Genomic DNA, 10,686 nt, shown 5'->3' with positions numbered 1-10,686 from the left:
TCTGGCCACACTGGAGGAAAGAGTAACAACTGAACAATAAGCCGCAGACAGCACACCTTATCTCAAATGTGACGTCAGGCTGGTTGTGGCCAATAGATTAATGAACAATCATTAGTTGTCAGTGCTGCGAGTCCACTTTACTTAAACTGTTTTCAATGATGGACCTTACTTTCAGCACTGAAGGTTTTACAAATTACTCACTGCCACAAATTCCTCACAACTACATACTGTTAAAAGAAATTGCCCACTCTCCCGAGGAATAATATTCATTTATTCTCCAAAAGAAAAAAAAGCCCAAAGAGTTGTTTTTAGGGCGAAACAAGCCGTGTCCATCCCCCCCTGTTAAAAATGAACAAATCGCCTACTGGTGATTTATTTAGCATGTATATAATAGCATATATAAATATTTTATGTTTTTTTTCTTCTTTTTTTTCTTTTTATGTCTGACAACATTTTAATAAATAGGACCTAACAGGATGTGAGTGTTTGTGACTTCCTGTTCAGACCGAAGGCTGCTGGAAACGGCTGGAAACTGTCCGACTTGACCGTGGCTTTTTGTCATCGCCCCCGGCTGCTGCCGCCTGCTCCGGCGCAGCTCATCTCTAACGAGCCTACTCGCTTGTGAATCTTACACTGGACCATGCCCATCAGGCTCACATGTATTCCTCAAATCAATCTGTGCTGCTATAGAATGTAGCAGTCAGGAAGAGCGAGGAAGATTCCGTTTAGCATTTCTATGCAAACCCAGAGCCAAAGAAGCCTGCTTCAGGTCCGTCCATCGATGCAAACACGTATAGATGTTTTTGATGCTCAAGTCAGTCAGTTAGCCTGTCTGTCGATTAGTCTGGTTGGTCGGACTGGTCCACCACTTTGCTCCGGACTGAAGTATCTCAACAACTTGATATTTTGTACAGACATTCATGGTTCCCACTGGTTTGGTGATCATCTGACTTTTCAACGAGTCACCACAAGGTTGACAGTTGTGATTCAAAGTGAAATATTTCAACTATTGAATGGGTTGCCATGAAATTCATGTACAGACATTTGTTTTCCCCTCAGGATGAATTCCAATAACTTCGCCTTGATTTATGACTAAATACCTGCAAAACTAATGGCATTCCCATCAGCCTTAGCTCTACTGTGTTTACTGATAATAAGCGAATGTTGGCATGCGACCAAGCTACAGTAAGATGGTGAACACAGTAAGCACTATACCTGCTTAACCCGCTAAAAAAACCTAAGGTATTTTTGACAACTTATGGTCATATCTAACTATTCTGCCCTCGGGTAATTCCTCTTCACTATATACGATCTTTGTTATATCTGCAATGACAGACCAGCCTTCCATTGGTTGATAAGACGTAAACAAGCTTTTGGTTGGTCAGAATGGTCTCCCAGAGCATCATGACAAAAGCAAAATGGCGGTTAGCATCAAAGCTAGCGGCGATAAACGGCCGCAAATTCATAAATTATGGACAATGAGTGTATTAATATTGGCTGTAAAAACTATGCAGTTTGTTGTTGTATACGACAAGGTCAGGCTCATAGGGTTAACATCAGCATGTTAGCATTGTCATTGTAAGCAGTTTAGCATGCAGATGTTAGCAATTAGTTCATTAATAAGCACCACTATGGCTATGTACAGCCTCACAGACGGCATGGCTATGGATGTTGTTTTTAATGTGTTTCTTTTGTGTGCGTCCACACTGGAAGCGAGTGATTATAGTGTCAATACGCTCATCACAATAAGTTAAACAATGAGACCTTCCTTCAAGTCCCTGAAAACTTGTCATATTCCTTTGAATCTCATCATTTGGGCTTGTTTTAGTGTTGGTGACAGGTCTTGGCGGATTTTTTTGGCACAGTATTTATTTCCAAATATGATTGGGATGGAACATGCTGCAGCCCTGGATGGCAAACTTCCTTTTCCCGCTGCACACCACCTGGGACGTCAGTTCTGATTGTTCCAAAGTGACACCCAGATTCTTGTAGGTACTCACAATAGCGCCCCTCACAATCCTCCCCTCCCTCTCGCCCTCCCATCCTGTCGCTCTCCATTATTTTCGTTTATTCAGCTGCCTGTCTGGAGCAGTGACTGGTTCATCCTCATTTGCTCCACTCATATCCCCCCCCAAACTTGACATCGCCAAGCAGCCGCCACTGTCTCCTCTCTCCCTCTCCTGCTCGTGATTGTTTTTTGTGCTCAATCTTTTGTTATTGTGGATTATTGTTGATTCATTAGTGAAAACGTTAACCCTCACAAGGAGATTTATGTATTTTGCGTTTAAAATCGGCCCCTCCTCTGAGTCATTGCTTTGTCAAACTGGAACGCACAGACGTCAACACATGAACGCCTACCATAACTTAAGATCTTGCCTCATAATCATCATGTTTAGATGTTTTCTTAGCAAGTAATCCAGTGATTGTTTTCTGTACCTCAATGGTTACAGTGCAAATAGGAACTGCTGGGAGCTAATTCAGACCTGTATGTGCAGATTCCCCAAAATCTAGATGAATATATGCCAAAGACATGGAGCCCACAGCTATTTACTTCACAACGTTACATTTCCTGTAGTGCCAACAATAAAAACAGGACAAAGGAAAAACACAGTACTGACAAATCATTCGTATTATATAATTACATATTTTGCCGAGTCACCTCGTGGCCCGGTACTGGTCTGCATCCCTGGGATTGGGAAACACACCAAATGATGGCGTTTCGGGGTAGCCTACTTAATTCTGAAAATAACAATGTCTATGGCATGAGGCTGTAAATAAAGGGAGTGAAAACCAAGTCAAGTTTATAGAGTTAAGGCCTTTACACACCTTTTTACGTGCGATTAATTTGCACGTCATCACATTTTGTTCAAACTGTTGTTGAGTAGGGATTAACGATGCATCGTGAGTCGGTTAAAAATCGATTTAAATGTGTAAAGATTACAACCAGATAAAAAATTAATCACGATGCAACAGCCTAGGGCATGACGCTAGTTGACATACATCAGTTAACGTTAGCTGACTTAAGCACTGCTAAATGCTTACACCTAAACAGTGTAAAATGTAAATGTATTTCACTGGAAAGGATTCCAACTAACTGTATCGCAACATCCCTATTGTTGAGTACAGAACGCATATATTATACGGCGATAAAGCAACGTAATGTTTTTTTCCGAAACAAGGTCAATTTTTCGACCTTTTTTACACTGCGAATAAAGACATCAACCAATCATGTTGCACCAATAGTTATGAGGATTATAGTACAACAAAATGGAGACAGTATTAGGGGACTACTAAGACCTATATAAAAGCATCCAAAAAGCAGTATGTCATAGGACCTAAAGGTAACTCAATAAAAAAACTTACAGTAGCTTTCTGTTCTGATTGGCTTCCCGACCGTAGTCGCAAAGCACAGGGGAAGATACTTGGCTGGAGTCTCCGAGGCTAACCCATGTCACTCCACTCAGTAGCCGGGGGAACGAGACACAGGACACCGCAGTTGGTCTTGAGGACCTGTGTACCAATGTATCCCATTGACTTTTAAGTATTTTAAGAGAGCGGTAGATGGACAAGAGGTAATGACAAGGTGATGAACAGTGAAATAAAAGAGATAGATGGAAGGCAAGATGTGAAGAGGAGTTCCAGGGGACATTCTGATTGGCCCGTTCCTCTCCAGGTTTTAATCTGCCTGATCTGTAATTAGTGGCAACTGTGTCACAGCCAGACCTGCTTAGAGAAACAAGATGGAGCTAGAACACACATACACACACACACACACACGTTAAAAAATACAAAAAAATGTACATAAAGGACATGCCAAATACATGCATCGCAAAAACATATAGGCGCAGGAGATAAAGTACAGAAATAACGTCAAAGCTGTGCACAGAAGATTCTTACACACAGTTTAAAGAGACCAAACACTCCTTCAGCAGCACAGAGGGTTGAAAGCTCGTCTTCCCTCTGAAGCAGATAAAATGAAAATATTACAGAACATTCCAGAAATCCACTGAGGGACAAACTCCCACGTTATGCTTTTATATCCGCTCGGCTTTCTGTAAACACTTAGAAGCTTTCCTCAAAAATCACCCATCGACACATATTCACTTACCTCTGCATCTCTCTGCCTTTCCTCTGCAGCGGATCTTATGGTGCCTTGCTAGCCTCAGGCTACATGCTGCTCCTGATTGCTACGCACCCGGACTAACGGCACATCAAAAGTGGCCCCCGCATAGGATTTGTGTGTTTATGCGTGCGTGTGTGGGGGTGTCTAACATAGGTCATTTCGGCTCTTTCTCACAGATTAAAAGGCTTAAGACAAATGAAGAGCAACCAAGTAATTTCTCCCTCTCTGTCTCCGCAGGGTGTGATTTAATAAGATTGATTCTCACAATAGATGACTGAGAGATTGATTCTCACAATAGATGACTGAGGAGGATTTTACGCTTCTATTTTTACACTTTTACTGGCGGTGACAGCTCTGCGCTGCTTCATTATATTTTAATATCTGCACCATTCCTGTACATTTCTTTGAGTTTTACGTTTTAAGATGAGGCTTATGTGAGTTGATATGTACTTGATTCTATCTATTCATTATAAGAGAGGTCTGGTCCACTGGTTAATAACTGTTTTGGCTTGCAAAGCACTGCCCATTTACAACCCCTCATCACAGGCTGCAAGTGTTCATGAACCCCCACCACCCACCCCACACACACACACACACACACACACACACACACACACACACACACACACACACAGTTGCTAGTAGCCAAGGAGGACACGGAGGATAAAAAAAACACATAATGGTTAGCTTTGTAGCAACTCATTTGGCTATGGCTTGAATGTAACGGATGTTCATTAATATCAAAAGGTTAGGCACTAAAGCTTTAATCTTAGTCCACCTTAAACCTATATTGGAAACCAATAATTTAGTCCACCTTAGACCTGTTTTTTGTGTGAGTAACATCTACTATTTTTTAAACATACAATCAGCAACATGAACATATCCCCCCCCACAAACACACACACACACACACACACACACACACACGCACACACACACACACACACACACACGCTTCGTCATCACCACCCACCCAGACAAAAATCAAGAAAAGATGACACAGTAACTATAATATTCAAGACCATTCAACATAATAATAACAAAATAGGCAATAAACAATGAACAAATATATAAATGACAACACCATTAGCCCATCATACACGTCTCTCCCCAGCACAAAGCTTCTTAGGAGCCCTCCAGAAAGCTCAGGTACTCTCCCCATTTTCTAGTATGTCCCTGCAATCCGACATAGATTATCATGTATCCTGGACCTCCTTAATTCTGTTTTGGGAACTACCAATTTTGTCCACCTTAAACTTATCAGGAGCCACCTATTTAATCTGCCTTAAATGTGTTGGAAACACAGATAAAGTCTGCTTTAACTCGTTATTTACTACACCTTAAACCTTTTTGGTCAAGCATAGTCTCGAAGGCGGCAAGATATCCTGACTGGCTTGCAACACCGTTTGGTATGGCAGTTGCACCGCCCTCAACTGTAAGGCTCTACAGAAGGTGTTGAAAACTACCCAGCACATCACCAGGATGTTGCTGCCAATCATGGAGGACTTCTACACCCAGCAGTGTATGAAGAAGGCCAACAGGATAATCAGGGATCCCAATCACCCCAGTCACAAACTGTTTTGCCTGTTGCCATCCGGGAAACGCTACCGCAGCATCCGGTCCTGCACCACCAGACTCAGAGACCATTATTATTACCATTATTCTTCCCACAGGCCTTAGATGTTAGCCCTATATTTTATACTTGCACTATTTATGTCTCAGATTTAAATAGTGAGCGAGATTGTCATTGCCAACGACTGCTTCTCTGTAATTGTTGCGGACATGATAAGAAGTTGAACTGAGAGTGGAGTACAAAACAAATAGTGTTTTGCAGAAACTGTTCTCTCCTATATGTCTGTATTTCTGTAGTAAACACACTGTGCGTCATTTTAACATTTCCATTTCTCAGACTGGGAACAGATCTTGACCTCAGCCAAGCGGAGCAGCACTACCCCCCCAGGCGAATGACACACACACACACACACAGTCTTGTAAGTCTGTTCTGAATGCATCTACTGTATCTATAGTGTTGAGGGAAAAGGTGTGAAATCATGATACACTTTCATCGAGTGAGTGGAATTTGTACGTTTTGTTACGCACACACACACAAAGTTGCACAGTGATTCTTTCCGCTTTGTATATCTCACGCTGTGAAGGCATGTTTCATGGGAAGAGTGCGAACGCTGCACCTGTCAGTCCCTGATTGTCAAACCATGTTTTTTAGCACCGAACACACACCCCTCACACGCATGCCACCCATGTTCATAAACTCGGAGGAACTGCCAGAGTTGTTTTTCTGCTAATTGCCTATGCTAATTTTATCTCCAGAGTAGCAGTAAAAGTATTAGTGCAAAGCTTTTCCTGGCGCTTACATGTTTTTCTATCCCTGATGTCTTTGAAAAAAAAAATCTGGCAAAGCCGGGAAACTACAGTAAATCTGCGTTGTAAAAACGGTCTCATTCATTAAAATGGTGCACACAGTTTAGGTGTTGATTCATTATTTTCCTTCTTCACAGTCTTAAATGTATGGATTTGGAAAAGAAAATAGGAGTAGTTAAATACTGCAGCAAACATGGCGGACGGAAGTGGGCGTGTCCATGAAACCGGAAGCGGAAATAATAAACCGGAAGTGGGTGTGTCTATGAAACCGGAAGTCAGAAAATCGTCATATCCGGAAAATGTAAATTATTGACCGGAAGAGGTGTGTCTATGAAGCCGGAAACGGGTTGGGTTAAAAACTAGTTATATCTGGAAAATGTAAATCAGAAATAGGAAATCAGAAAACGGTTATATCCGGAAAATGTAATTACAGTAATAGTGTGGTTTGTCCTGCTATTAAGATTTCCCAACTATTTTTCATCACTAAAAGAGCAACTTCAGTACCAAAGAACTTTTTTACTTAAATCTTTGTTGGAGCAGCGATTTACTTTTCTTCAGTCTACAATCTTCAGTCATGGCTATCACTGGTGAGTAAATTTAAGATCAAATGTCTTGCTTAAACATTATTCTCTGTTACTTTCATTCAAGAGTAAAAACAAACATTTTTGTACCATGTTTGTTTATAAGTTTCTATTAATAGGGGGTTCTTCACCGGATATGCCTGCTGATGGAGTTTTTCTAAAGATACAAGGTAAATCATTTATACACATATTTCAGTATAATGTAAAAGTACTGTAATCTTTGATCTATCTATACATTTTAGGCTATTCAATAAGATCTTTTTTCACTTCCATTCACTGGGCCTCCACTGAAACAGTTTCAGTTTCCCTGGGGAGCACATTCCCTAGCTGAATATCTGTCATTTATTTTCCTTATATCAGGTCTGTCTGTATGGCGTTTTACTCTCAAGCTGTAATACAAATTAAAAAAACAAAAATATAACTTCTTATCCAAATGCCTTGATCTGTCATTTATTTTCCTTATATCAGGTCTGTCTGTATGGCGTTTTACTCTCTAGCTGTAATACAAATAAAAAAAACACAAATATAACTTCTTATCCAAATGCCTTGTGTTACACTGTACTCTATTGCACCTTTAGGGAGACAAAAAAAAGAAAAGAAGCAAATACGTGACAAGATCTGTTGTTGTCGGAGTTATTACAAATACTACTTAATTTGAGTGAAACATTTCCCCTTTTTAACATACATTACTCATGAACAATTGCCCATTTCAAACTTGTGAAATCTGCGCTTGTTAATGGCACTTAGGGATTCTTATCGCCTTCTTGTCAAAAACCTTGCAATGACTATAACTACTTCTTAAAATTAGCAATCATGAGAAACAATTATATTACAGTGTGACATTTTCTGCTAATAGCTCTCTGCGTTGTATTTATTTATTTTTTCTTAAAGATAAACAAATTAGCCATGTTTGCATTCACCATACTGGTGAATAAACTCAAACAGGATAAAACTGAAAAAACTTCAAATGTGTTACAAAACTCACATATCTCTTGAAAATATTTGACATACCGTGATACAGCAACTTAATAATGCCCAGTGAGAGTACTATAAATTCGCCAATTTCAAATATTCACAGCTCACACTGGGGCATTAAGGTCACTGACCTTCTTGTTCTTCAAACAAATCATCATATTCAAAAGAAAGAGGTTTTACTTTGGCTTCAAGGAAGTTTTCAACCAATAAACACCACAAAGTGCAGTAACAAATAACAGAAATGTAAGTGTTTTTTTAATATTGGTCTAATTTTCTTGTGTAACTACATACTTTTCATGTTTAAAGCTTCCAAAAGGACATTGGAAGAGTGACTCTGACTTTTCAAATTTGGCTATTGACCCCCTGGATGGGGTGTGTGAGCGTCCGGTTGTACTAAAAGGCAGATAGCTAGAGACAGCTGCTCATTTATCCTTGTAAGTACATATTGTTTTAAGTCTGTTTTTCACTAGCCAAAATTAATAACCAATTAATATTACAGTTAACCTGAATTACATATGCACCTTGCTAACCAAGCTAGCTAACCATCAGGTCCTTCTTGCAAAACTGTCTTATTTTAATGTCTCCCCGTTAGCAACAAAATGGATTGAGTCGTATCTAACTGGTAGAGAACAATATGTTTTTGTGAATGGTTATCATTAATCAGCTCTTGGCTTATGCACAGAGTTACCACAAGGATTGATACTTGACCGCTTTTGTTTAGTTTATATATTAATGATTTGCCGTTTGTTTGCCCTGAAGGCCAAACACTAATGTATGCGGACGACACCGTAGTATATGTGCATGCCAAGACAAAACATCTGGCGGCTGCTGCAAAACTTACCACAGCCATGGATCAGATCACCTATTGGCTAAATCGTTCCTACCTTCATCTTAATGTAAATAAAACTGTAGGAATGTTTTTCACAAAAAGACAATGTAACATTTGTGTCAAATATAACCATCTCAGGGCAAAACATTATGATTGTGTCACAATTTAAGTATCTGGGGATTATTATCGACTCTAATCTTGCTTTTAAAGCACATATTAAGAAAGTGTGCAATAGGGTCAAGTTTAGCCTAGCAAATTTTAAATATATTAGTAATGCCCTAACTTTTAATACTGCCAAATTATTTATGGATGCCATGATTATGTCACATCTAACATATTGTCTGACAAGGTGGGGACAAACTAACCGCTCATCATTAAAGCCACTAGCTACTCTTTGCAAGAAAACACTCAAGGTTTTGGACCAGAAGCCGAACAGCTCGTATCACTGTATTATCCTAAATAACTGTAAACTGCTGAGCTGGGAAGATGTAATTAAATACAAAAACAACTGTCTGGTGTACAAAATTCTGCATAACACTGCTCCTACTCCTTTGAACTCTTTCATAACACAACGTAACAACAGCAGTCAGATCACTAGAAGCACCGCACGAGGTAACCTTCTAATTCCATTCAGGAAAAGTACATTTGGCCAATTACCATTTTCTGTTACGGCATTACAAAACTGGAATTCATTGCCCACTACAATCAAAGATATACATACATATTCCACCTTTACAACACACCTTAACCCTTGTGTTGTCTTCCCGTTGACCAAGAACAAGTCTTTCAGGGTCAAATTTGAAAAAATTCATGGTCAATAAACCTATTTTATATGACATTATACCAAATACATTTAGTTAAAAAAAGCAGAACTTATGGATTACTTGTACGAATAGTAAAGATCAGAGGATGTTTAGTGGATCAATTATCTGAGTTTGTTTGTTTGTGTGCCACTTCTTTGTATGTTTAACCTTTTTTTGCTTAGGACTGCTGTTACTATAGATGTAATGTAACTCATTTTAATATGTTAACCATTGTATTTTATGATGCCTATTGTCAGCTGGAAATTAGCTGTTGAGGCTAAAGCTGTTCCTTTTACTGTATAGTTAATTAAGGGAGACTGTCCACGACATTATAAACTAATAAACTAAACTAAACTAGCTAGCGCTAGCTGATTAATTAGCTCCACCCCTCTCGTACAAATATGGTCACGTCTAGCTCCAAAAAACAAAACAAGATAGTGACTCCCAAAATGCCAAATTATAGCCTTCAAACGTCCACTTCTTTTATACAGCCTGTGATTATATGTTGAATGTTTCAAATTTAACAATTGAAATGACCCCATTTCTAAGTAATCAAATTGTGTGGGGTTGCGTTAACGTTTTCACCAATGACTGTACCTTGTGTGCATTCAAAGAAAACTGTCACCCATGTTATGACTGGAGTACGTATTTATAAATATATAACACAGATAATGTAAAACTACAACAAGATATTATTGTTGACAAGCTTGCTAACTTTCACGGCTGCTACGTAGTTTCTCTGCTATTGTCTGGATGCTAAAAAGAACAGGTAAAACACGTGCAATAGAAAACAAACATGAAGAGACCTCCTTTGAAAAACAAATACAAGGTCCTTTAGTGCCCCTGCAGTATTATACACCTACACATACAGTGATTTCTACTTCAGTGGCCTTTTTTCAAGGTGCGACTGCTTTGCTTTCCATACTGCTCAGAGGAGGTAATACATTCAATAACATTTTAACTTGCCAATTCAGCTGTCAGTCCTGCTCTTTCATT

The 10,686-nt window shown here is 39.3% G+C and overlaps 1 non-coding gene across 1 annotated transcript; it reads right to left on the bottom strand.

The window, feature by feature from the left end:
- Window positions 1-655: 655 nt before the first annotated feature.
- On the bottom strand, window positions 656-787 carry LOC116050354. Its single transcript, XR_004105072.1, has one exon. It is a non-coding gene; the product is annotated as a small nucleolar RNA SNORA31 (small nucleolar RNA).
- Between the last annotated feature and the right edge of the window lie 9,899 nt (window positions 788-10,686).

The sequence above is a fragment of the Sander lucioperca genome, chromosome 20 (assembly GCF_008315115.2).
Source record: "Sander lucioperca isolate FBNREF2018 chromosome 20, SLUC_FBN_1.2, whole genome shotgun sequence".
Taxonomy (NCBI): Eukaryota; Metazoa; Chordata; class Actinopteri; order Perciformes; family Percidae; genus Sander; species Sander lucioperca.
This window is presented reverse-complemented; position numbering and strand designations above follow the sequence as displayed.